The sequence below is a fragment of the Trachypithecus francoisi genome, unplaced genomic scaffold, assembly GCF_009764315.1.
Source record: "Trachypithecus francoisi isolate TF-2019V2 unplaced genomic scaffold, Tfra_2.0 Contig01558, whole genome shotgun sequence".
NCBI classification, from domain to species: domain Eukaryota; kingdom Metazoa; phylum Chordata; class Mammalia; order Primates; family Cercopithecidae; genus Trachypithecus; species Trachypithecus francoisi.
Window position 1 is genome coordinate 5,434,389 of NW_022681440.1, and position 22,094 is coordinate 5,456,482.

Consider the following 22,094-nt stretch of genomic DNA (forward strand, 5'->3'; position numbering starts at 1 on the left):
GGAGAGGCTGGGCCAGGCTGTGTTGCGTCCAAACCCCTGCCCTCTGGGCAGACCGGTGGTGTCAGTCATTTCAAGGTAAAGAGCAGGTGATATGTTAGGACCTGTGACCCGGTGTTCAGAGAGCATCTAACACAAGCCAGCTGTCTTTGGAGGGGCAGAGTGGCTGGGAGGCACTTGTATCTTCTGGGCAGAGGCTTCTTGCCAGACCACAAAGGTGGGGAGGGGTCTGTGTGGGGCCGCTGAGGGGCTTGGAGACTAAAGCCCCACACCAGTGAGAGAAAACAGGATGGGAAGAGCCAGGGGAATCGGGTGGAGATCCAATCTCTAACTCCATGGAGGACTTTGTAAGGTTTGGACCCAGAGCAGAGGAAAGTTTAATGCATGACATAGTCTAACCCCTCTGTTAGTTAGACTAACCCCTCTGTTAGTCTATGTCAGGTTGTGTCTATCAAGACCCGCGTCATTCCATCAACTTCTCCCTTTCCCAGAAAGGTCACTGCTCTTTCACTTGCTGGGAAAGGGAGAAGTTCAAGGAATGATGAAGGTCTTGGTAGACTCAACCTGAAGCGGCCCTTAGGAGCCAGCAGATCCGGCAGCCCCAGCAGATCTCATGGGCTCGGAGGTATGTAGGGGAGGAGGATATCACAAGACCAGCTGCACAGCCATGGAAGGGGCTCTGGGGCCTTGCAGCCAGGCTCCTTCTCCTTCAGTGGCTAATCTCCTTTGCAGAAAGAACTTCTGGCCTGCTTCTGGGCAGGCAGAGATGGCCTGTTTGACCCCAGGGCACCAGGTGAGCAAGTGTACCCACACATGTGCTATGAACTATCCACTGAGTCACCTGGCCTTCCCCAGCTCACTGCATCCTCAGAACAGGCATGGTGTTGGCATGTCTCGAGACGGCTTGCCCATAGTCCCTGCTCTCCACTTTCACCCAGCCTTCCACCAAGTTCCCTCTTGGGTGCTTTCTCATGAGTAGTTGTCTGAGGATGAAAAATGTGTGTTTGACAGCAGCTTTAGATGCTGAAATGTTTTGGAGAAGAAGAATATCACTGTTATACTCTCAGAAAGATCTCAAGTTCTGAAAATATCCATTATCTCCTGGGAATGCTTATAAGAAAGTCCTCACTACAAAAGAGAACCAGGCTGATAGACATGTTGAGACCAAATAAAGATATTCAAAACAAATAAAGATAGTCAAAGACAAACAAAGAGACCCAGTTGAGAGGGAAAGCTCAATTTTACATAAAATTGGAAAGTAATTGTTGTGAGTGCTTGGTGATTATCTAAAGCCAGTGGTGTGGTGCAGGGGTTAAGAAGAATTTACCAAGACAGTTGTTGGTAAAGAAAGGCAGATTTATTAGAAAAAGTATGAAAGTACGTTGCAAGGGAGCAATGGGCAGGCCAGCAGGAGAGGAGCTGACTGCCAGGAGACAGAGGCTTGCAGGGGATTTGATAGGACGATGCTCGTGGTGTGTGCTGGAGAGGGCTATGTGCAGTGCTCATAATGCCAAGGTTTCAGGGAGCTAACTCGCAATTTTTGTATCAGCCGAAGGTCTGGCTATCACTGGGCACAGGAAGACTGAGTTATTTGTGCAGGGTGTCTGTGTGTCCTGGACCATGAAGAAAGGCAGCTCACAGCTTATCCACTTTCTTTTTGCTTTCCTTTGGTCCCACCAACCTGAATCCCCCTCCCTGATTAGGACTGTTAGGACTGTCCATTAACGAGTATGCAAGGGAATGACAAACTTTATTTTCTTTCTTCCTTCCTTCCTTCCTTCCTTCCTTCCTTCCTTCCTTCCTTCCTTCCTCCTTCCTTCCTTCCTCCTTCCTTCCTTCCCTCCCTCCCTCCCTTCCTTCCTTCCTTTCTCTCTCTGTCTCTCTCTCTCTCTCCTTCCTTCCTTCCTTCCTTCCTTCTTCCTTCTTTTCTTTCTTTCTTTTTTTTTTTGAGATGGAGTTTCCCTCTTGTCACCCAGGCTAGAGTGCAATGGCGCGATCTCAGCTCACTGCAGCCTCTACCTCCCAGGTTCACGCCATTCTCCTGCCTCAGCCTCCCAAGTGGCTGGGATTACAGGCGCCCACACCACACCCGGCTAATTTTTTTGTATTTTTAGTAGAGACGGGTTTCACCATGTTAGCCAGGATGATCTCGATCTCCTGATCTCATGATCCTCCTGCCTCAGCCTCCCAAAGTGCTGGAATTACAGGCAGGAGCCACTGCACCCGGCCCTTTTTTCTTTTACTTTTTCTTTTTTTTCTTGAGCCAGTTTTACTCGTCACCCAGACTGGAGTGCAATGGTGTGATCTCAGCTCACTGCAACTACCACCTCCTGGGTTCAAGCCATTCTCTTGCCTCAGTCTCCTGGGTAGCTGGGATTACAGGTGCCTGCCACCACACCTGGCCAATTTTTATATTTTTAGTAGGGATGGGGTTTCACCATGTTGGCCAGGCTGGTCTCGAACTCCTGACCTCAGGTGATCTGCCCATCTCGGCCTCCCAAAGTGCTGGGATTACAGGCGTGAGCCACCATGCCCAGCCGGGAATGACAAAATTTCAAAATCACCATCTGGCAACTCCTAATAAAAATAATGAGGCAGGTAAGAACCAGTAATAAATTCCTGAAACCATTAGACAGAAAGGCAGTGAGGAGCTGCACACCTTGCCACGTACCCACATACGTGGGTACCACGTACCCCAACTTATATGCTTATATGCTTATCAGAAGGGGGAAAATGCACCTGCTGATGAGGAGATGAGGCTGCCACCACCTAACTCAGAGGAAGATCTTTGCGTCATCACAGTGGGACGTGAGCCACATGCCTTCCAAGGCTGTCCAGTAGGAAACACACAGGACCACTTGTGTGGGATTCTTTTTTTTTTTTTTTTTGAGACGGAGTCTTACTCTGTCCACCAGGCTGGAGTACAGTGGCGTGATCTCGGCTCACTGCAAGCTCCGCCTCCTGGGTTCACGCCATTCTCCTGCCTCAGCCTCCCTAGTAGCTGGGACTACAGGCGCCCGCCACTGCGCCCGGCTAATTTTTTGTATTTTTAGTAGAGACGGGGTTTCACCGTGGTCTCGATCTCCTGACCTTGTGATCCGCCGTGCGGGATTCTTGAGTAAATGTTTAACGTAAATCGATAGAATTCTTGATTCACTTGCCAGTCTGCAGGAAATACAGGAAATAAGAAACAAATTAAATGACACCACAAGGAAACAGACACATTCAGACTTCAGGCATTGTCTTCTCAACAATTCAATGCTATGAGAGAAAAAAAAAAGTGACAGCACTATCCCATTAAATGAGACTTAAGACAGAAAACCAAATGTGTGTCCTGAATTCAATCTGGATGTCAACTAACCAGCTGGAAAATACATTTTTCAAACAATTGGGAAATTATGGATATAGCCAGCTTTAGATGTTAGATCATTAATTTTGTGGGATGGCTAGTGGCATTGTGGTTCTACAGGAAAATGTTCTTATTTTTTAGAGATGCGTAGAGATGCTTTTAGGGATGAAATGTCATCATGTCCACAATTTACTTTAAAATACATCAGCAAGAAAGAAAGCCAGATGAAGCAAAGAAGGCAAAACGTCAGTAGCCGTTAAATCAAACGAAAGAGCGTGTTTCTGTTCCTTAATTATGGTCATCTCAACATGTCTATATGTTTGGAAATTTTCATAATAAAAGACAAATAATAAGAAGAAAATGATATTTGGAAAGATTCTATTAAAAGAGTGAAAAAGATAACCAGGTAGGCCAATGACATCTTCTCACCTGCCGCCCAACCTCCTCCTCTGTTTTGTCCACAGGGTTTCTCACTGGACCGATGGCCAGAGGTTGGTGTGTTAAGAATTTGGGGTGTCCAGGTTAAGCACAAAACATGGACTTTGTCTGACAAGACAGGCTGGCCACTGACTGTTAAATACTTCCCCACAAAAGGGACAAGCCCGGAGCCAGGCTACCGGCCCACACCTCAAGACAGGCTCTTCTTTTAGGAAATGGACAAAGCTCTATGACCGAACAAGTTCTTTGTGGAATTTAAATTTGCTTTCCCTGACACGACTCCACTATCATCCCTACCCCTGAACTTACAGGGCATCCAAACTTCAATCTCAGCAGGTTTGTTGTGTGTGTGTGTGTGTAACTGTGTGTGTGTGTCTGGGTGTGTGTGTCTGTATGTGTGTCTGTGTGTGTCTATGTGTAACTGTGTGTGCCTCTGTGTGTCTGTGTGTGTCTGTGTGTCCGTGTGTCTGTGTGTATGTGTCTGTCTGTGTGTCTGTGTGTGTCTCTGTGCATCTGTGTGTGTATCTGTGTGTGTGTCTCTGTGCGTCTGTGTGTGTGTCTATGTGTGTATGTGTGTCTCTGTGCATCTGTGTCTGTGTGTCTCTGTGCGTGTGTGTCTGTGTGTGTCTGCATGTGTGTCTGTGTGTGTCCATGTCTCTGTGTGTCTGTGTGTCTGTCTCTGTGCGTCTGTGTGTGTGTCTGTGTGTGTGTCCATGTGTGTCTGTGTGTGTGTCTGCGTGTGTGTCCGTGTGTGTCTGTGTGTGTATTTTTGTTTGTTTTGAAACACGGTCTTGCTCTGTTGCCCAAGCTGGAGGGCAATGGTGTGATCACAGCTCACTGCCGCCTTGACCTCCTAGGCTCAAGCAATCCTCCCATCTCAGCCTCCTGACTAGCTGGCATCGCAGGTGTGAGCCACCACTTCTAGCTAATTTTTGTATTTTTTGTAGAGACAGGGTCTTGCTATGTTGCCCAGGATTATCTTGAACTCCTAGGGTCAAGTGATCCTCCTGCCTCAGCCTCCCATAGTGTTGGGATTACAGGCATGAGTCACCATGCTCAGCCAGTATCTTTATTAACATCAGATTTTGTTTTTTTCTTTTTGAGACAGAGTTTCGCTCTTGTTGCCCAGGCTGGAGTGCAGTGGCGCGATCTCGGCTCACCACAACCTCCACCTACTGGGTTCAAGCGATTCTCCTACCTCAGCCTCCTGAGTAGCTGGGACTACAGGCATGTACCACCATGCCCAGCTAATTTTGTGTTTTTAGTAGAGATGGGGTTTCACCATGTTGGTCAGGCTGGTCTCGAACTCCTGACCTCAGGTGATCTGCCCATCTTGGCCTCCCAAAGTGCTGGGATTACAGGCGTCAGCCACCATGCCTGACCAGCATATTTATCTATCTATCTATCTATCTATCTGAGACAGAGTTTCGCTCTTGTTGCCCAGGTTGGAGTGCAATGGCGCGATCTCGGCTCTCTGCAACTTCCATCTCCCGCGTTTAAGCGATTCTCCTGCCTTAGCCTCCAGAGTAGCTGGGATTTCAGGCATGCACCACCATGCCTGGCTAATTTTGTATTTTTAGTAGAGATGGGGTTTCTCCATGTTGTTCAGGCTGGTCTTGAACTCCCAACCTCAGGTGATCCACCCGCCTCAGCCTCCCAAAGTGCTGGGATTACAGGTGTGAGCCACCGCACCCAGTCAGCATATTTATTAACATTAGAATTTTTTACTAAATTATCTTGCTTGATACATCTTGGACTATCATGAAAATGCATGTGGTCAGCCTGAGGGGACCTGCCTCCGCGCATGATGCTGTGAGTCGAGGTACTCCCTGTGAAGCTTTCTTGCCAATCAAGGCTGAAATTCCATATGGCAGAAAATCCAGGCCACAGAGGAACCAGTTCAATGAAGCCATAGGGAACCAGACAAATCCAGAATGTGGACATTTTGCCGGACAATTGGCCAGGTCTCCATAACAGGTCAGTGTGCTGGGAGCGGCTGGGGGAGTGTGTGTGTGTCAGGGAGTTGAGTCTAGATTAAAACAGCCAAAGAGACATGACAACTTCACTCATCATGGGAGCCGTTATTGGAGGCTTTTCCAACAGGCAGCGGTCAGACACATTCGCAGGGACAACTGGGGACATTTCAATATGGACTGAGCATTTGGTAATCTTAGTGACTTACCTGCTGACTTTCTTTGTTTTTGAATAGAAGTTTCCCTCTTATTGCCCAGGCTGGAGTGCAGTGGCATGATCTCGGCTCACCGCAACCTCTGCCTCCTGGGTTCAAGCAATTCTCCTGCCTCAGCCTCCCGAGTAGCTGGGATTACAGGCACTCACCACCACGCCTGGCTAATTTTGTATCTTTCTTTTTTTTAGTAGAGACAGGGTTTCCCCATGTTGGTCAGGCTGGTCTCAAACTCCTGACCTCTGGTGATCCGCCCACCTTGGCCTCCCAAAAGTGCTGGGATTACAGGTGTGAGCTACCGTGCCCAGCCAAAAGTTTATGTTTTTAAGAGAAATGTGTTGTAGCACTGGGCTGGAGTGACAGTATGGTGGTTTATTGTGAAAGGGCTCAGCTGTGTGTGCGAGAGTGTATGTGAGTGCGTGTGTATGTCAGCATATGTGTGTATGTGTGTCTGTGTGTGTGAGCATGTGAGTATGTGTGTGTGTGTGTATGGGTGCGAGAGTGTTGTGTACGTGTATGTGCTAAAGTAAATATGACTAAACAACAAGAATTGTTGATCTAGTTGTTTAGTACATGAGTATTCATCTTATTTCTTTTTCACTTTTTCTGTGCATTTGAAAGCTTTCATAGTAAGTGAGAAAATGTATCTGGTTGTTAAAACAGTGTTGCAACGTATACACGCAGTCCATTTCCAGTCCCAGAATTGAGACAGTGCAGAGGCCACTGGCTCAGCTGTGGAAATCAGACTGCACAGTCCGTCTGCACCCACGCCGTCTGTGGGCCTCGGGAGTGTCGCTTCCTGTCTCTGGGTCTCCGTTTCCTTCTCTGTGAAATGGACTGCTGCTGTCCCTGCCAGAGGCTGGGATTCAGGCCACATACCCTGGCACAGCAGCATTCCGTTGTTACACATTTGAATACTCCCAAGCCAGTAGGTAAAGAGTTGACTCCCTGGAACCTCTTGCACGTTTCCATGACTCAGCAATCAACGTGGAGCTGAACAGGCTGTGAAGGGTTTTGAGCGCTGCCTGTGTTTGTCTCACGGCCCTCACGGGAATCCCAGTTAATATACTCGATGAGCAGAGCCCTGAAAACCCCGCCTGCCACCTCATAAATGTTCTATATAAGTGTTTGCCATTTTGGTAAGTCCTTGTATTTTTACCCAATCTTCATTTGTTTTATGTTAAAAGGATAGATGGAAGGTTAATGTTGAAGTAATTCACTTCTTTTTTTTTTCTTTTTCTTTTTCTTTTTTTTTTGACACAGAGTCTCGCTCTGTCTCCCAGGCTGGAGTGCAGTGGCCGGATCTCAGCTCACTGCAAGCTCCGCCTCCTGGGTTTACGCCATTCCTCTGCCTCAGCCTCCCCAGTAGCTGGGACTACAGGCGCCCACCACCTCGCCCGGTAGTTTTTTGTATTTTTAGTAGAGACAGGGTTTCACCGTGTTAGCCAGGATGGTCTCAATCTCCTGACCTCGTGATCCGCCCGTCTCGGCCTCCCAAAGTGCTGGGATTACAGGCTTGAGCCACCGCGCCCGGCTGTAATTAACTTCTTAATGAAAGTATATAATTACAAAGTAATTGAAAAGAAGGGCAGACGAGTTCTGCGAGAGTTTCTCGTCTGCCTCATGCTAAAATGTAGGCTCTTGGTGTAAACAAAAGCCTGTGTGCAAATGGTTTGCAGGCTGATCGGTGAATCTGCAGTACAGAGCTACCCAGGAGCTGTTACTATCGATTTCACATCCAGGCATTTCATGTAGCTTCTTGATGCTGATTTGGTAAGAGACAATGAATTGTCATGGGCGTTAATGCAGAAAATCCATAGATGATTTGTGGAGCACAAAAGCCTGACCTGGAACTGGGGCAGAGCTGGGGAAGGTAGAGGAAATGATCCATTTATGCAACATGGGGGATGTGGGGAGGCTCAGGCTAGGGCAGTGGGTGCTGCTGGAAACGAGATAAAGAGAAGGACATAGATGTGATGGCAAAGACTCCTTAGTTGTGGGCTAATCAGTGAGCTCAATTATGTAGGTCAAGCTTAAAGAATTTAAACATTGAACCATATGTTCCGTATATAAAAGAATTTTTGAAGGCCAGAGAACTTCCAGCCAGACACTGACCTCTGGTTATTCATCACTACAGTGGCTGATGGGGTACCTTTCACGTGGGAGGTCGGAAGAGTGGGCAAGGGGGTTAGGCTGTGTCAGTCTTCCTGACAGGTGCTCAAGAACATCTGCTGTGTGCCTAGGTGCAGCTGTGGCCCAGGGACAGACGCAGGAAGCAATGTGGAGTCTTTGCAGCCAGTGAGCTCCTGGTCTAGCAGAAGAGAGAGGAAGCATCTTTATCTGTGTTATCCCAGGTAGGCGCACCAATCACATATCTGTATCCTTATCTGTGTCTACATCCACACTTGCATCTATAGTTATATACCCATGTCTCTATATATCTACATCTATACCCATATCACAGCTGCGTCTGTATCTGTGAAGCCATTCTTGCTTTGCTCTAAAGAAATACCGAGACTGGGCCATTTATAAAGAAAAGAGGTGTAATTGGGTAATGTTTCCGCAGGCTGTACAAGCATGGTACCAGTATCTGCTCCGCGTCTGGGGAGGCCTCAGGGAGCTTTTGCTCATGACGGAAGATGAAGCGGGAGCAGGCGCGTCACACGGCCAGAACTGAAGTCAGAGAGAGAGAGTGGGTTGGGGAAGCTGCCACACACTTAAACAACCAGATCTCCTGAGAACTCACTCACCATTGTGAGGACAGCACGAAGCCATGAGGGATCTACCCCTGTGACCTAAACCCCTCCCACCAGGCCCCGTCTCCAACACTGGAGATTACAACTCAACATGAGATTTGGGTGGGGACAAGTATCTAAACCATATTACTATATCTATCCACATCTACGTTCATAGCTACATCTACGTTCATAGCTACATCTATGTCCACATCTGTATCTGTAATGTGTATGTGCATATAGATACATATGTCTTTTTACATAGAAAATAAGACCAGGTGCGGTGGCCCACATCTGTAATCCCAACACTTTGGGAGGCTGAGGCTGCTGGATCACCTGGGGTCAGGAGTTTGAGACCAGCCTGGCCAACATGGTGAAACCCTGTCTCAAAATACAAAAAAATTAGCTGGGCATGGTGGCGGGTGCCTGTAGTCCCAGTTACTCAGGAGGCTGAGGCAGGAGAATCGCTTGAACCCAGCAGGCAGAGGCTGCAGCGAGCTGAGATTGTGCCACTCCACTCTAGCCTGGGCAATAGAGTGAGACTCCCTCTCAAAAATAAGTAAAGGAAAAGAAAATAAGCTCAGAGAAATCAGGTGATACCACCATCAATAAGCATCAGAACCGGAATGCAGAAGTGGGCTTTCATGCCTTCAAAGCCAGAACTGTGTTCGCCCCTCTTGCTTTAGGGTCTGTATCAGTTTGTTAGGGTAGCCATAACCAAGTGCCACAAACAATAGGACTGTCTTCTCTCCCAGGCCAGAAGTCCGGGATCCCAGTGTCCACAGGGCTGAGCTCCCCTGAAGGCTCCAGGGGAAAGTCTGTCCCAGCTGGGCCTGGATCTGGCCTCCAGTGGCTCCTCGGCTCAGTGGCTTCTTGGCTCAGTGGCTCCTTGGCTCGGTGGCTCATCAGCTCGGTGGCTCCTTGGCTCGGTGGCTCCTCGGCCAGGTGGCTTGTCGGCTCAGTGGCTCCTCAGCTTGGTGGCTTGTCAGCTCAGTGGCTCCTCAGCTCAGTGGCTCATCAGCTCAGTGGCTTGTAGCTCGGTGGCTCCTCGGCCAGGTGGCTTCTCAGCTCGGTGGCTCCTCAGCTCAGTGGTTTCTTGGCTCGGTGGCTGGTCGGCTGGGTGGTGGAGCTCCAGTCCTCACGTGGTGTTCTTCCTCTGTGTGTGTCTCTCTGTGTCCCAGTTTCCCCTTTTTATAAGAACACTGGCTGTATTCAATTAGGATCCTCCCTCATGACGTCATCTGAATTTGATTTAACTTCATTCCCTCTTTGGAAATAGACAAGACCCTATTTCCGAATAAAGTCATATTTTGAGGTATGCGGGGGGTTAGGATTCCAACATATCTTTTTTTTGAATGGGGAATAATTCAACTCATAGCAGTGTCTTTCACCAAAATCCAGTGATCCTACTTAATCCACATCCCATCGCTTAGTGCCTAATCCCATCGACTTCTCATTTGATGATGCTGAGAGTAAAGGTTTTGTATCCGGGATAAAAACTTTTTCATCGTCATAGAAATCTGGCAAACTTCAGAAGCACCATTACTGTGTTTCAATTTTATCAAGCCTTTTAACAGCTGTACCATATCCTTGGACTACTTCTATTTTGTAAATAAATGCATGGATACTTGCTTATGTGCACATATGGTGTTCACACCGCATGTTAGAAGTATGCAGTGTGCTTTCTTACACGTGTGGCAAACAGCTCTGGGAGGAAGCAAGGCAGGAAGCAGCCTGTGCATCTGCAGAGGGCACAATGGTGTCTGCTGGGCTGGGTGACTCACCGGTCACAAGCTGGGGTGGGGTGGGGGCCACAGTGCAGAGCTGCTGGACCTCAGGCCCTCACAGCCTGCTGACTCAGTGTTCACTAACTGTGGACTTATTGTTAGGGAGAGTCCAGAGACAGCCAGGAATCCCCACATATTAAAGCAGAAAGTACCTTCCAGCCGAGCCATGTTGGACACAGGTCCCGTCACTTGTCTTATTTCATCATCTGATAACTTGGAGGGACACGGTTATTGCAATCTTCACACCATCTGCCTGTCCTCCATCTGTGCTCTGTAGTAGTATTTTCTCGACATTTCTCTTCCTTTGGGGTGGAAAAAGAGGAAAACGGTCACGGTGGGGGAAACAAAAATGAGAAGAGAAAGTGCACAGGCAGAATTTCAGTGAGGATGTTGTCACTTCAGAAACCCACACCTCCAACTTGTGGTCTGACCAGGTGATCAGACTCAGGACACAAGAGGGGCGTCCCTCGCCCCACTGCAGCTAACACCAGTCATGTTACAGGGCAGTGAGTATGGAAAGGGGGTGGCCTGTGCTGCGGTCCAGCCTTAGATGCTAGCAGCGCAGCTTTCATGTCCTGCTCAGGCAAGCCTTGGTCACCCACTGGACCTCTGATTCTGTGACAAATCCAGTGGGCAGACACCAAGAGAGAGTGAGAGGTGACTGAGTCATGGCCTGGCTGTGGGGGGCAGCCCACAGTCTGGAGAAATAGCAAGCCGCCAATGCTGCAGTCACCCTTATAAAATATTTGTAATTACGGAAGCTGAGCAAAACTTTTTCTGGTTTACTTTTTCTGGTTTGCAGAAAGCATTAGGTTAGAGGAAGTTTTTTTTCTTGTTCTTATATCACAAAATGCAAACTATCAGAGACTTAAAGCTTAAGCATTTTTGTGCATCCAGACAAACCACCACAAAGCAAAACAGCCAGCCACAGCCTGCACGTTTGGGCCAGGGTCGTGGTTCTCTCAGGGAACACTGTTCAGAAGTGAAAAGACACCAATATTGAGAATTCAGGAGAGGGAGAATTTCAGACACCGTATTCGATTATCTTTGTGGCTGAGTCTCTGCAATACGCTGTCTTCCATTTAAGGACTAGAATCAAAGGCTGAGCTGTCTCCATCGCTCCCTGCCCATTGACAGCCTATGGCCCTATGGGGAAACTACCTTTTCATTATGGAAAAGAAGAATTGGTGAACTTCCTTTGCTGACTCATTAAGCCATTCATCCAGCACTTACCAAGTGCTACCTGAGTGCCAGGCTCAGGACCATGTGGAGCTGTTTAGCTGTTCTTGTGATTTTTTTTCCTCTTTTTCTTTCTTTTTTTTTTTTTTTTTTGAGACAGAGTTTTGCTCTTGTCACCCAGGTTGGAGTGCAATGGTGTGATCTCAGCTCACCACAACCTCTGCCTCCCGGGTTCAAGCAATTCTTGTGCTTCAGCCACCCGAGTAGCTGGGATTACAGGTGTGTGCAGCCATGCCCGGCTAATTTTTATATCTTTAGTAGAAATTGGGTTTTCCTATGTTGGCCAGGCTGGTCTTAAACTCCTGGCCTCAGGTGATCCACTAGCCTTGGCCTCCCAAAGTGCTGGGATTACAGGCGTGAGCCACTGCACCCAGCCAATTTTTTTTCTCTTGATATCTCAGGGAAAGGTTTTTATCCTTGTGCACTTTGCTCATCACGAGCCAGGTCCTGTGTTGATGCCAAGGTCATAGCAAGTGTCCTGCGGCATGCCATTGGGTGCTCAAAGTGTTCGGGTGCCTGCCCTGCCCTTGGACCAGCCCCATCCAGGGGCCCTGTTCCCATTTCCTGCCCTGCACCTTCCTCCAGGAAGTCCCCTTCCCAGCCACGCCAGCCCGTTTCCAGACCTCGACTTTGACCTTCACCCATTATTTGTGCACATGCTGCCATCTTTCCCGGTGTCACGTCTCATCGTCACATTCCCGGCCAGGAGAGTTCCTGCGTATCACGCAAGACCTGCCTAAGGAGCTGCCTTCCCGAGTTTTCATCTTCTCTCGTCCTCAAGGAGCCTCCCCAGAGCCTCCCGTCAGGCACGCGGCTCCTTCCACGGGCTCTCCCCTGCCTATTCTGTCACTAGAAGGGCCTTGACCCTATCAGTGATGAGCCTTTGTTGTGATGACTCATTCTTCTTCTCTCCGAGTGGCTCTGTACCGTGTTCACTTGGCTAATCTGTGTTTCTCAAAGTTCCCTTCCCTGAATGGTTCCAACTTCCTGTTGGAGGGAAGAGAGATTTGCAGAAAATTTGGAAGGTGGAAATGAAGGAGCAGCTATTCTCTACAGGAACGTCGTCTGTTCTTATTCACACCGTGAGGCTCAAAGACGTTGCTTTTCTCCTACCAGTGGAAAAGTGATGCTGCACGAAGGAATTATAGGCAGTGACACCGTAATGGTGGGTACGTGTCATTCTACATGTGCCCAAAACAGAGAAAGGCCAATGCCATGAGTGGTCCGGTGTTACAGCTGATGAACCTGCACTGGGGTACTGGAGTCGCCAGTGTGTGCACAAACATCCATGGGCGCATTAAGCCCCACTCATCCCTTCCTAGTGGGAAGCCTTCCCTACACTCATCAATGCCCCAAGTGCCTTTATGGGAGAGTTTTAAAGGCTGTAGTTTTAGGCTTTCTATTGGGTCAGAGCAGAGAAAGAGAATAAGCTACGAAAATGGCAAAGGCATAGCAGGATGAGAGTGGGCCCGTGGTGGAGACCAGCCCCCAGGCCAGGGCTGCACAAGCCCCTGGACCTTCCTGCACGTGTGTTTGCCTCACAGTGAGCACTCACTCTCCAGCCCGGGGCGGCTGGCACCCGTCATTGCGGATCTGTGGGTGCTCCTATTCCTCCAGAGGACACTAGAGAGCAGGGGAGATGCAGTTTCCTTCCAGTCCAAATGAGCCACCTGCCCGAAGGAAGAAGGAGAACCAGGGCTGCACCCAAAGAAAACACTTTCACTTCTCAAAGGAAAACATTAGGAAACTGGGGGAAGCTTTTGCCAGGTGTGTAACTGACCCAGGATCTTCATCTAGCACGGGGTTGGCAAAAGAAGGTCCTCAGGCCAAAGCCAGTCCACCATCCATTTTTTTGTGTTCTCTGTAAGCTAACCATGAATTTTATCTTTTTTTTTTTAATGGTTCAAAAATGTAGAAGGAGAGTGATGTTTTGTGACATGTAAAAATGATATGCTGTTCACATTTTCAAGTCCATCAAAATAAGATGAACTGAGCAGCACCAGGCTCATGGGTTTAGTATTGTCTGCGCTGTTTTATGTGGCAGAGGGAGAATAGGTCCCACAGAGACCACGTGGCTCACAAAACCTAAAAGAATAACTTTCTGGCCCATTACTGGAAAAGTTTGCTGATCCCTATTTTATTAAATTAATGAATTAATTTAATTAAAGTGAGTCACACACTACCGGGGGGGACTGACCTCACTCGCACACCACGGCGGGGGGGACTGACCTCACTCGCACACCACTGCGGGGGGGACTGACCTCACTCGCACACCACTGCGGGGGGGGGACTGACCTCACTCGCACACCACGGCGGGGGGGACTGACCTCACTCGCACACCACGGCGGGGGGGACTGACCTCACTCGCACACCACGGCGGGGGGGACTGACCTCACTCGCACACCGCTGCGGGGGGGACTGAACTCACTCGCACACCGCTGCGGGGGGGACTGAACTCATTCGCACACCGCTGCGGGGGGGACTGACCTCACTCGCACACCGCTGCGGGGGGGACTGAACTCACTCGCACACCGCTGCGGGGGGGACTGAGCTCACTCGCACACCGCTGCGGGGGGGACTGAACTCACACACACATCACCATGGGGACTGAACTCACATACATACCACTGGGAGGAAACTGAACTCACTTGCGCACCGCTGGGGGGAAGGTCCATTTGTGCATTGACCCTGGAGCAATAACCACTGAAGCTGAACTTCAGCTTACATGGCGACCCAGCAATTCCTCATTACCAGCGGAAGTTCAAACATATTTCCCACAAGGTCATGCGCAAGGATGTTGACAGGATCAGTGTTTGTGTTTTTCTTTGAGCCTTCACCTGCTCATGAGAGATGAAGGTTATCACGTCAACATGGGGAAGACATTGCCAAACCTCCAGGAAAGGTTTCCCAAGAGAGCAGACACCACCTCCCCTCACTGTCCTCTTTGAAACGCCTTGCAGCATGGTCAGGGGACTTTGCTACTCTGCCAGTCCACTCTGTAGGTCTTCCCACTTCTCCACTTTATTTCCACCAAATTATAAACTCTTGGAAACAAGGATTCTGCCATCACTCATTTCTTTATCACTCACAGCATCTGGACGCACCTCCATAATAGCAGGTGGCTCCTGTCATGTTTTGTGTTTTTTTTTGTTTGTTTTGTTTAAGACAGAATCTCTCTGTCGCCCAGACTGGAGTGCAGTGGTGTGATCTCTGCTCACTGCAAGCTCGCCTCTTGGGTTCAAGTGATTCTCCTGCCTCAGCCTCCTGAGTAGCTGGAACTATAGGCGCCCACCACCACGCGTGGCTAATTTTGTGAATTTTTAGTAGAGATGGGGTTTTACCACGTTAGCCGGGATGGTCTCTATCTCCTGATCTCGTGGTCTGCCTGCCTCAGTCTCCCAATGGGCTGGGATTACCGGCGTGAGCCACCACGCCCTGCCACCTGTCATGTTTTACAGCCAAGGAAGCTGAGGTCATGTGTCCAAGGACTCAAGCATGGGACGTCTCTGTCCCTACCCAGCGTGGGTCTCACCACCCCTCCTTATTGACTCCGCTCTGATCAGACTGTGCCTCTGACAGTTCCCAGGACAGGCTCAGCCTTTTCAAGCTTCTGGGCCTTCACATTTACTTTTGCCTCTACCTGGGTCTTTATTTCTTCCATTGTCCAAGGACCAAGACTTTATCCTTCAGGTCTTGACTCTGGCTGGGCTCTGAGAAGGAGCTACCACCTGGGACGCCGTTACCTGTCGGGCCTGCCTCCCTCTCTTACTCATTCTTGTCCTTGCATTTCACTCATTGGATAATCTTAGTCTGTAATGGCATGATAATTATTTTTATCTCTTTGTGGACTGTTTCTTTTCTGTCCTGCCCTTCCCACCTCACAAGAATGGGAAACCCCATGGAGGGCTAGGACATCATCTGTCTTATTCACACGTGATGTTAAGAGATTGTTTTCTTCCTAACGGTGATGAAGTTACACTGCACAGAGGATTTTCAGGGCAGTGAAGCTACTCTGTATGGTACTGTCATGGTGGCTAGGAGTCAGTGCACGTCTGTGCAAACCGAGGATGGACAACACCTAGAGCGAGACCTTGTGTAAACCACGGACTCAAGCAATGACGACGTGTCTATGTGGGTTCACCAACGGTAACAAATGCACCACGCTTGCTGGTGGGGGCGGCTGTGTGTGCAGGGAGGGGGACAGGGAGGACATGGCAGATGTCTGTACCTTCTGTGCATTTTCCTGTGAGCCAAAAACTGCTCTAAAAAATTGTCTATTTTTAAGTTCTGATGGGTTCTCTGGCTTCAGGGAGTTGCCATTTTGGATCCTGAAAAATAAAGAGATAGGTTCATTTGCATGAGGTAAGCAGACTCAAGTTGGAGGCTGAACTGCGTGGCGGGACTGAGGCCATCAGACTCTGTAGGGAGGAGGGGAGCATAGCTGCTGTTTTTGCTGACAGCTTCATGGGGAAGCTGGGGTCTGAGTTAGGATGAGTGTCTCAGTCCATTTGTTTTGCTATCAAGGACTACCTGAAGCTGAGTAATTTATAAAGAAAAGAGGTGTATTTGGCTCACCTCTCTGCAGGCTTCACAGGGAGCATGGTGCCAGCATCTGCGACTGGTGAGGCCTCAGAAATGTTAGAAATTGGCCGGGCACAGTGGCTCAAGCCTGTAATCCCAGCACTTTGGGAGGTTGAGTGGGGTGGATCACCTGAGGTCAGGAGATCGAGACCAGCCTTGCCAACATTGGCGAAACCCCATCTCTACTAAAAATACAAAAAGTAGCTGGTCGTAATGGAAGGCACCTGTAATCCCAGCTACTCAGGAGGCTGAGGCAGGAGAATCGCTTGAACCAGCAGGCAGAGGTTGCAGTGAGCCAAGATCATGCCATTGCACTCCAGCTCGGGCGACAGAGCTAGACTCCCTCCCAAAAAAAAAAAAAAAAAAAAAAGAAAAAGAAAATGTGAGAAATCATTCTGCTCATGGCAGAAGGGAAAGGGGAGCAGGCATCACATGCTAAGAGGGAAGAAGCTGTAGAGTGGGACAGAGAGAGACGAAAGGAGGTGCCAGTCTCTTTATAACAATCAGATCTCATGAGAACTAATGAGATGAGACAAATAGAATGAGGATGGCACCAAGACATTTATGTAGGGGCTACACCAGTGACCAGACACCTCCCAGCGCACTGGTGACCAGACACCTCCCACCACACGGGTGACCAGACACCTCCCAGGGCACCGGTAACCAGACACCTCCCACCACACTGGTGACCCAGACACCTCCCAGTGCACCGGTGACCACACACCTCCTACCGCACCGGGGACCAGACACCTCCCACTGCATGGGTGACCAGACACCTCCCACCACACAGGTGACCACACACCTCCCACCGCACCGGTGACCCAGACACCTCCCAGCGCACTGGTGACCAGACACCTCCCAGTGCATCAGTGACCACCGGTGGCCCAGACACCTCCCACCACACCAGTGACCTCCCACCAGGCCCCTGCCAACACTGGGATCCAATGTCAGCCAGAGGTTTTGGGGGGTATCAAACATCCAAACGATATTACTAGGGTATGTGTGGGGAGGCAGGATGATGGCAGAGGGGCTTGAAACAGGAAGACCTTGCCTTGGGTCGGAAGCCTGTGCACAACCATCAGGAAACTCATCTGTTTGTGCTGGAGTTTACCTTGACTTTGATTGGTTATTAAAAATAATCCTGTAATCCCAGCACTTTGGGAGGCTGAGGTGGGCAGATCACGAGGTCAGGAGTTTGAGACCAGCCTGGCCAATGTTGCAAAACTTTGTCTCCACTGAAAATACAAAAATTAGCCCTGTGTGGTGGCAGGTGTCTGTAATCCCAGCTACTCAGGAGGCTGAGGCAGGAGAATTACTTGAACTCGGGAGTTGGAGGTTGCAGTGAGCCGAGATCACGCCACTGCACTTCAGCCTGGATGACAGAGCAAGACTCTGTCTCGAAAAAAAAAAAAAAATCACGGGGCCAGGTGCGGTGGCTCAAGCCTGTAATCCCAGCACTCTGGGAGGCCGAGGCAGGTGGATCATCTGAGGTCAGGAGTTCGAGACCATCCTGGCCAACATGGTGAAACCCCGTCTCTACTAAAAATACAAAAATTAGCCGGGCATGGTGGCACCTGTAGTCCCAGCTCCTCAGGAGGATGAGGCGGGAGAATCACTTGAACCCGAGAGGCAGAGGTTGCAGGGAGCTGAGGTTGCGCCACTGCATTCCAGCTCAGGTGACAGAGTGAGACTCTGTCTCAAAAAGAATTAAATAAATAAAAATAATAATTGGTTCTCACCTCTTTTATGATTCTTTTGCCCCATTCTTTCTTCTCATCTGGGGTTGTGCGCGCACAGGGGACCTGCTCTCCCGTCCTGAGCGCCCTGGTCTCTTCTGCCCTCTGCCCATTTCCCTCCTCTGTTCTCTGCCTGTGCCTGGGCTGTGCAAATGCTTCGGAGGCCTCGCCCACTTTCCCCGTCCCCTCCTTTGCTGCCTACAGTCCATGTTAGAGTTCTTATTTTCAGTATCACATTTCATATTTCTTAAACTTCTACTTGACTCTTTTATTATTATCGTTTTCACTTTTCTGGTGAAACTCTCCATCAGCTCACGTCAGTACTTGGATGGAGTCACCCCATGTATTTTTAGAGGACACATCTCATAACTCCGCTCCTGAAATTCCCATGATCTCGTCCTATTGCCTGTTTTTCTTGGCTGTTGGTAATTTCTTTCTTGTCTTATCTCTGTCAGGTAAGTTTTGATTGAATGTTGCTATTGCCTATTAAAGGCTGTAGAGACAATTTGGGATCTGGATGTATTATCTTCAGGAAGCATTTTCTTTTACTCATGGCAGGCATGTGGGTGGGGACAAAAAGTCTCAATCCAATTAGGGTTTGTGCTGTTTAGGGGCTGAGTTTCACTTTCTTTTTTTTTCTCCTTAAACTTATGACTAAATCAGATAGTGAATATGGTTTGTGTTTAGAATTGTAAATTAGAGGTTTTTTCCTACTGCCCAGCTCGACCTCGGTAGAGAAATGTGAGCACAAAGCTAAACATTCCAGCTTTCTCATCCCAACATTCACAAACACGGCAATGTTTGGCTGTCGGAGTCCCAGGTGAGAGGGGCGAGCCAGGCAGGCTTGGTTTTGAAGTAAAGAGGGTTTTCATGGGGATGAGGCACTGGGGGCAGAGGAGGGAGGCTGTGGGGGTAGCAGGAGCTCTGGGAGAGAGTGGAGGGGTCATTGTATTTGAGCTCAGCACAATTCCTTACAAGTGATTTTTTTTAAAAAAACAAACCAATTGATATAGTTTGGATGTATGGCCCCTCCAAATCTCCTGTGGAAATGTGACCCCTGGTGTTGGAGGTGGGCCTGGTGGGAGGTGACTGGGTCGTGGGGGCAGATCCCTCATGAATGGCTTGGTGCCTCCCTGCTGTCTCCAGTGAGTCCGCTGGAAATCTGGCAGTTTTAAGAGCCTAGCACCTCCTTCTCTCTCTTGCTCCCTCTCATCATCTGACGCACCTCCTCCCCCTTCATCTTCCACCAGGAGAAAAAGCTTCCTGAGTCCTCCTCAGAAGCAGATGCTGGAACCATGTTTCCCGTACAACGCGCAGAACCATGAGCCACATATACCTGTTTCTTCATATACTACCCAGCCTCAGGTATTCCTTATAGCAAAACGCAAAACAGATGAATACACCAACCACATGTATAAGGTGGGGAATGGTTCTTGCTAATCTGTCTTGAGACAAGCCTGTGTTAGGGTTAAATGGGAAATAGGTGTTAACGTTTCCAGTGTTGTGCACAACACCTAATGAAATTGGCCTCCTTCCTCCCCATCTCCCTCCCTTTCTCCTTTCCTTGTCTCTCTGTTGGTCTCTTTCCTTCCTCCCTTGGTTCCCTGGTGTGTAGAATGACTAAGAAGGGGAAACATGCAAGTGCACTCAAAATAAATTTTTTTTGAGACAGGGTCTGGCTTTGTCGCCCAGGCTGCAGTGCAGTGGCATGACTTTGGCTCACAGCAACCTCCGCCTCCTGGGTTCAGGCCATCGTCCTACCTCAGCCTCCCGAGTAGCTGGGACTACAGACACATGCCACCATGTCTGGATAATTTTTGTCTTCTTTTTTGTTAACATGGGTTTTCGCCATTGCCTAGCCTGGTCTTAAATGCCTGAGCTCAAGTCATCCGCCTGCCTCCGCCTCTCAAAGTGCTGGGATTACAGGCATGAGCCACCACGCCTGGCCTCAAAAGAGTTCAAATGGTTAATGAATTAAAACAAGATTAAGTCTGTACATTGTATAATGTAGAAGCTTCGGTGGAAAACTCCCAAGCCCTATGTGGACATCACATCTGATTTATCCTTGTGGTCTACACTGCTGGGTGCTCAGCCTTCTCCTGAGAGATGCTGTGAGAGTTCTCTACCGCCTGGAACAGAAGGAAGGTCCATGTGGGGGCAGAGACATCTGTCCAGAGTCCAGGGGCAGCTGATACGGATTTTCCATGCAAGGAATAGCTTAGAAGAGGCAACAGTTATTGGCTGATTTTGACTAAGGATTAAAATTAAAATACTTCAGCCACTTCCTACTCAATGTATCCTGTACATTTTCTTGTTAATCTAACTTTCTGGGTCATAGCTCATTAGCTCAGAGGAGAATTGCTAGTTGTGGGAGATACTGTTTCCTGTCGAGCAACTGCAGCTCTGCGACAGCTTTGATCAGACTGCTTGTATTTTGAATTACGATGTTGTTTTACTAATCCTTGTTTATTCAACATCCTTGAACACTGACTTTATGTGAGATAAACTTAAAAATCAGGATTTAATCATAGTATTCTCAGTTGTCAATTCCAATTCAAGCCGAGTCCAGGAAGAGGCTCTGCTGCTTCCGAATGCGAGCACACTGCCCTCCTGTGTGAGATCCTGAACGCTGCAGAGCTTTACACTTTTGAGTCTAATCTAGTGAATCTAATTTCATTTGCCTGAAGCCAAAAATATCCTTAGGCAGCAAAGATAAAATATGTTTTACTTTACAAAGTCGGTTAGCCCTTCATAGCTCCTTCATAATGCATCAATCCGTAAAACGTTCGCTTGGTTTCAATTACTTAATTCAAATAAGGAATTCCTGGACAGTTTCTTCATGGTTATTATGGGGGAAAGCTGGTTGGCTCTCTAGAACTAAATATGTGCAGAGAATTGTTAAACTCAAAAGCCAATTCCCTGTCTCACCTCTGGAAGCCTCATATCCTCATATTTCAAATGGAGATGGCCTGGGGGCATTTCACAGGGAAATGGCTGGATCAGGTTAGGAGCGCAAACGCTGCTAGAATTTTGGTTTGTCTGGAATGTCTTATGATATCGCCTTCTTCTTTGATACAGTTAAAATAGGCTTTTATTAGAGCTAAACGTTTAAAATATTTGTCATTTTCCCTTAAAAAATTTTTTTTTACACTTACTATTTTTTGAAATGGAGTCTTGCTCTGTCGCCCAGGCTGGAGTATAGTGGTGCAATCTTGGCTCACTGCAACCTCCGCCTCCCAGGTTCAAACGATTCTCCTGCCTCAGCCTCCTGGGTAGCTGGGATTACAGTCTCCTGCCACCACACCTGGCTTATTTCTGTATTTTTAGTAGAGATGGGGTTTCACCATGTTGGCCAGGCTGGTCTCAAACTCCTGGCCTCAAGCGATCCACCCACCTTGTGCTGGGATTACAGGTCTGAGTCACCGCGCCTGGCCCAATTAGGATTTTCATAAAGCCAAAATAACGTGGCTGCACCCCAGGTGCCCTTTAGTGGCCTCCAATTGGTTATCGCCTATGAAGGATGGGCCTGCAGCCAATCAGAGGCTGAAGTGGAGACGGCCGTGGTCAATCAGAAGCTGAAGTGGAGACGGCAGTGGTCAATCAGAGGCTGAAGTGGAGACGGCCGTGGTCAATCAGAAGCTGAAGTGGAGACAGCCGTGGCCAATCAGACTGCAGTGGAGATGGCTGTGACCAATCAGAGGCTGCAGTGGAGACGGCCATGACCAATCAGAGGCTGCAGTGGAGACGGCCGTGGCCAATCAGAGGCTGCAGTGGAGGCTTCTGTCTTGTTATCACAGGAGCAAGGCTGTGGCCTGTGCACCGCCGGATCCTGCCCGGAACTGGCTGCACCTGCTGTTCCTTTGCTAAAGCCTCAGCCCGTGGCTGCCCTGATTCCCTGTTCTCCTGCTCACAAAGCCCATAGCTGTTGGGAAAGACAGTCCTAGGGTCCTTCCCACGTCTAAGCGTCTTCCTCAGGCGTGCCCAGAGCACAGTGGCTGAACTGCTCTTTCCCGGACCACCTCTCAGGGCTGTGCCTGCAGGGAGCCA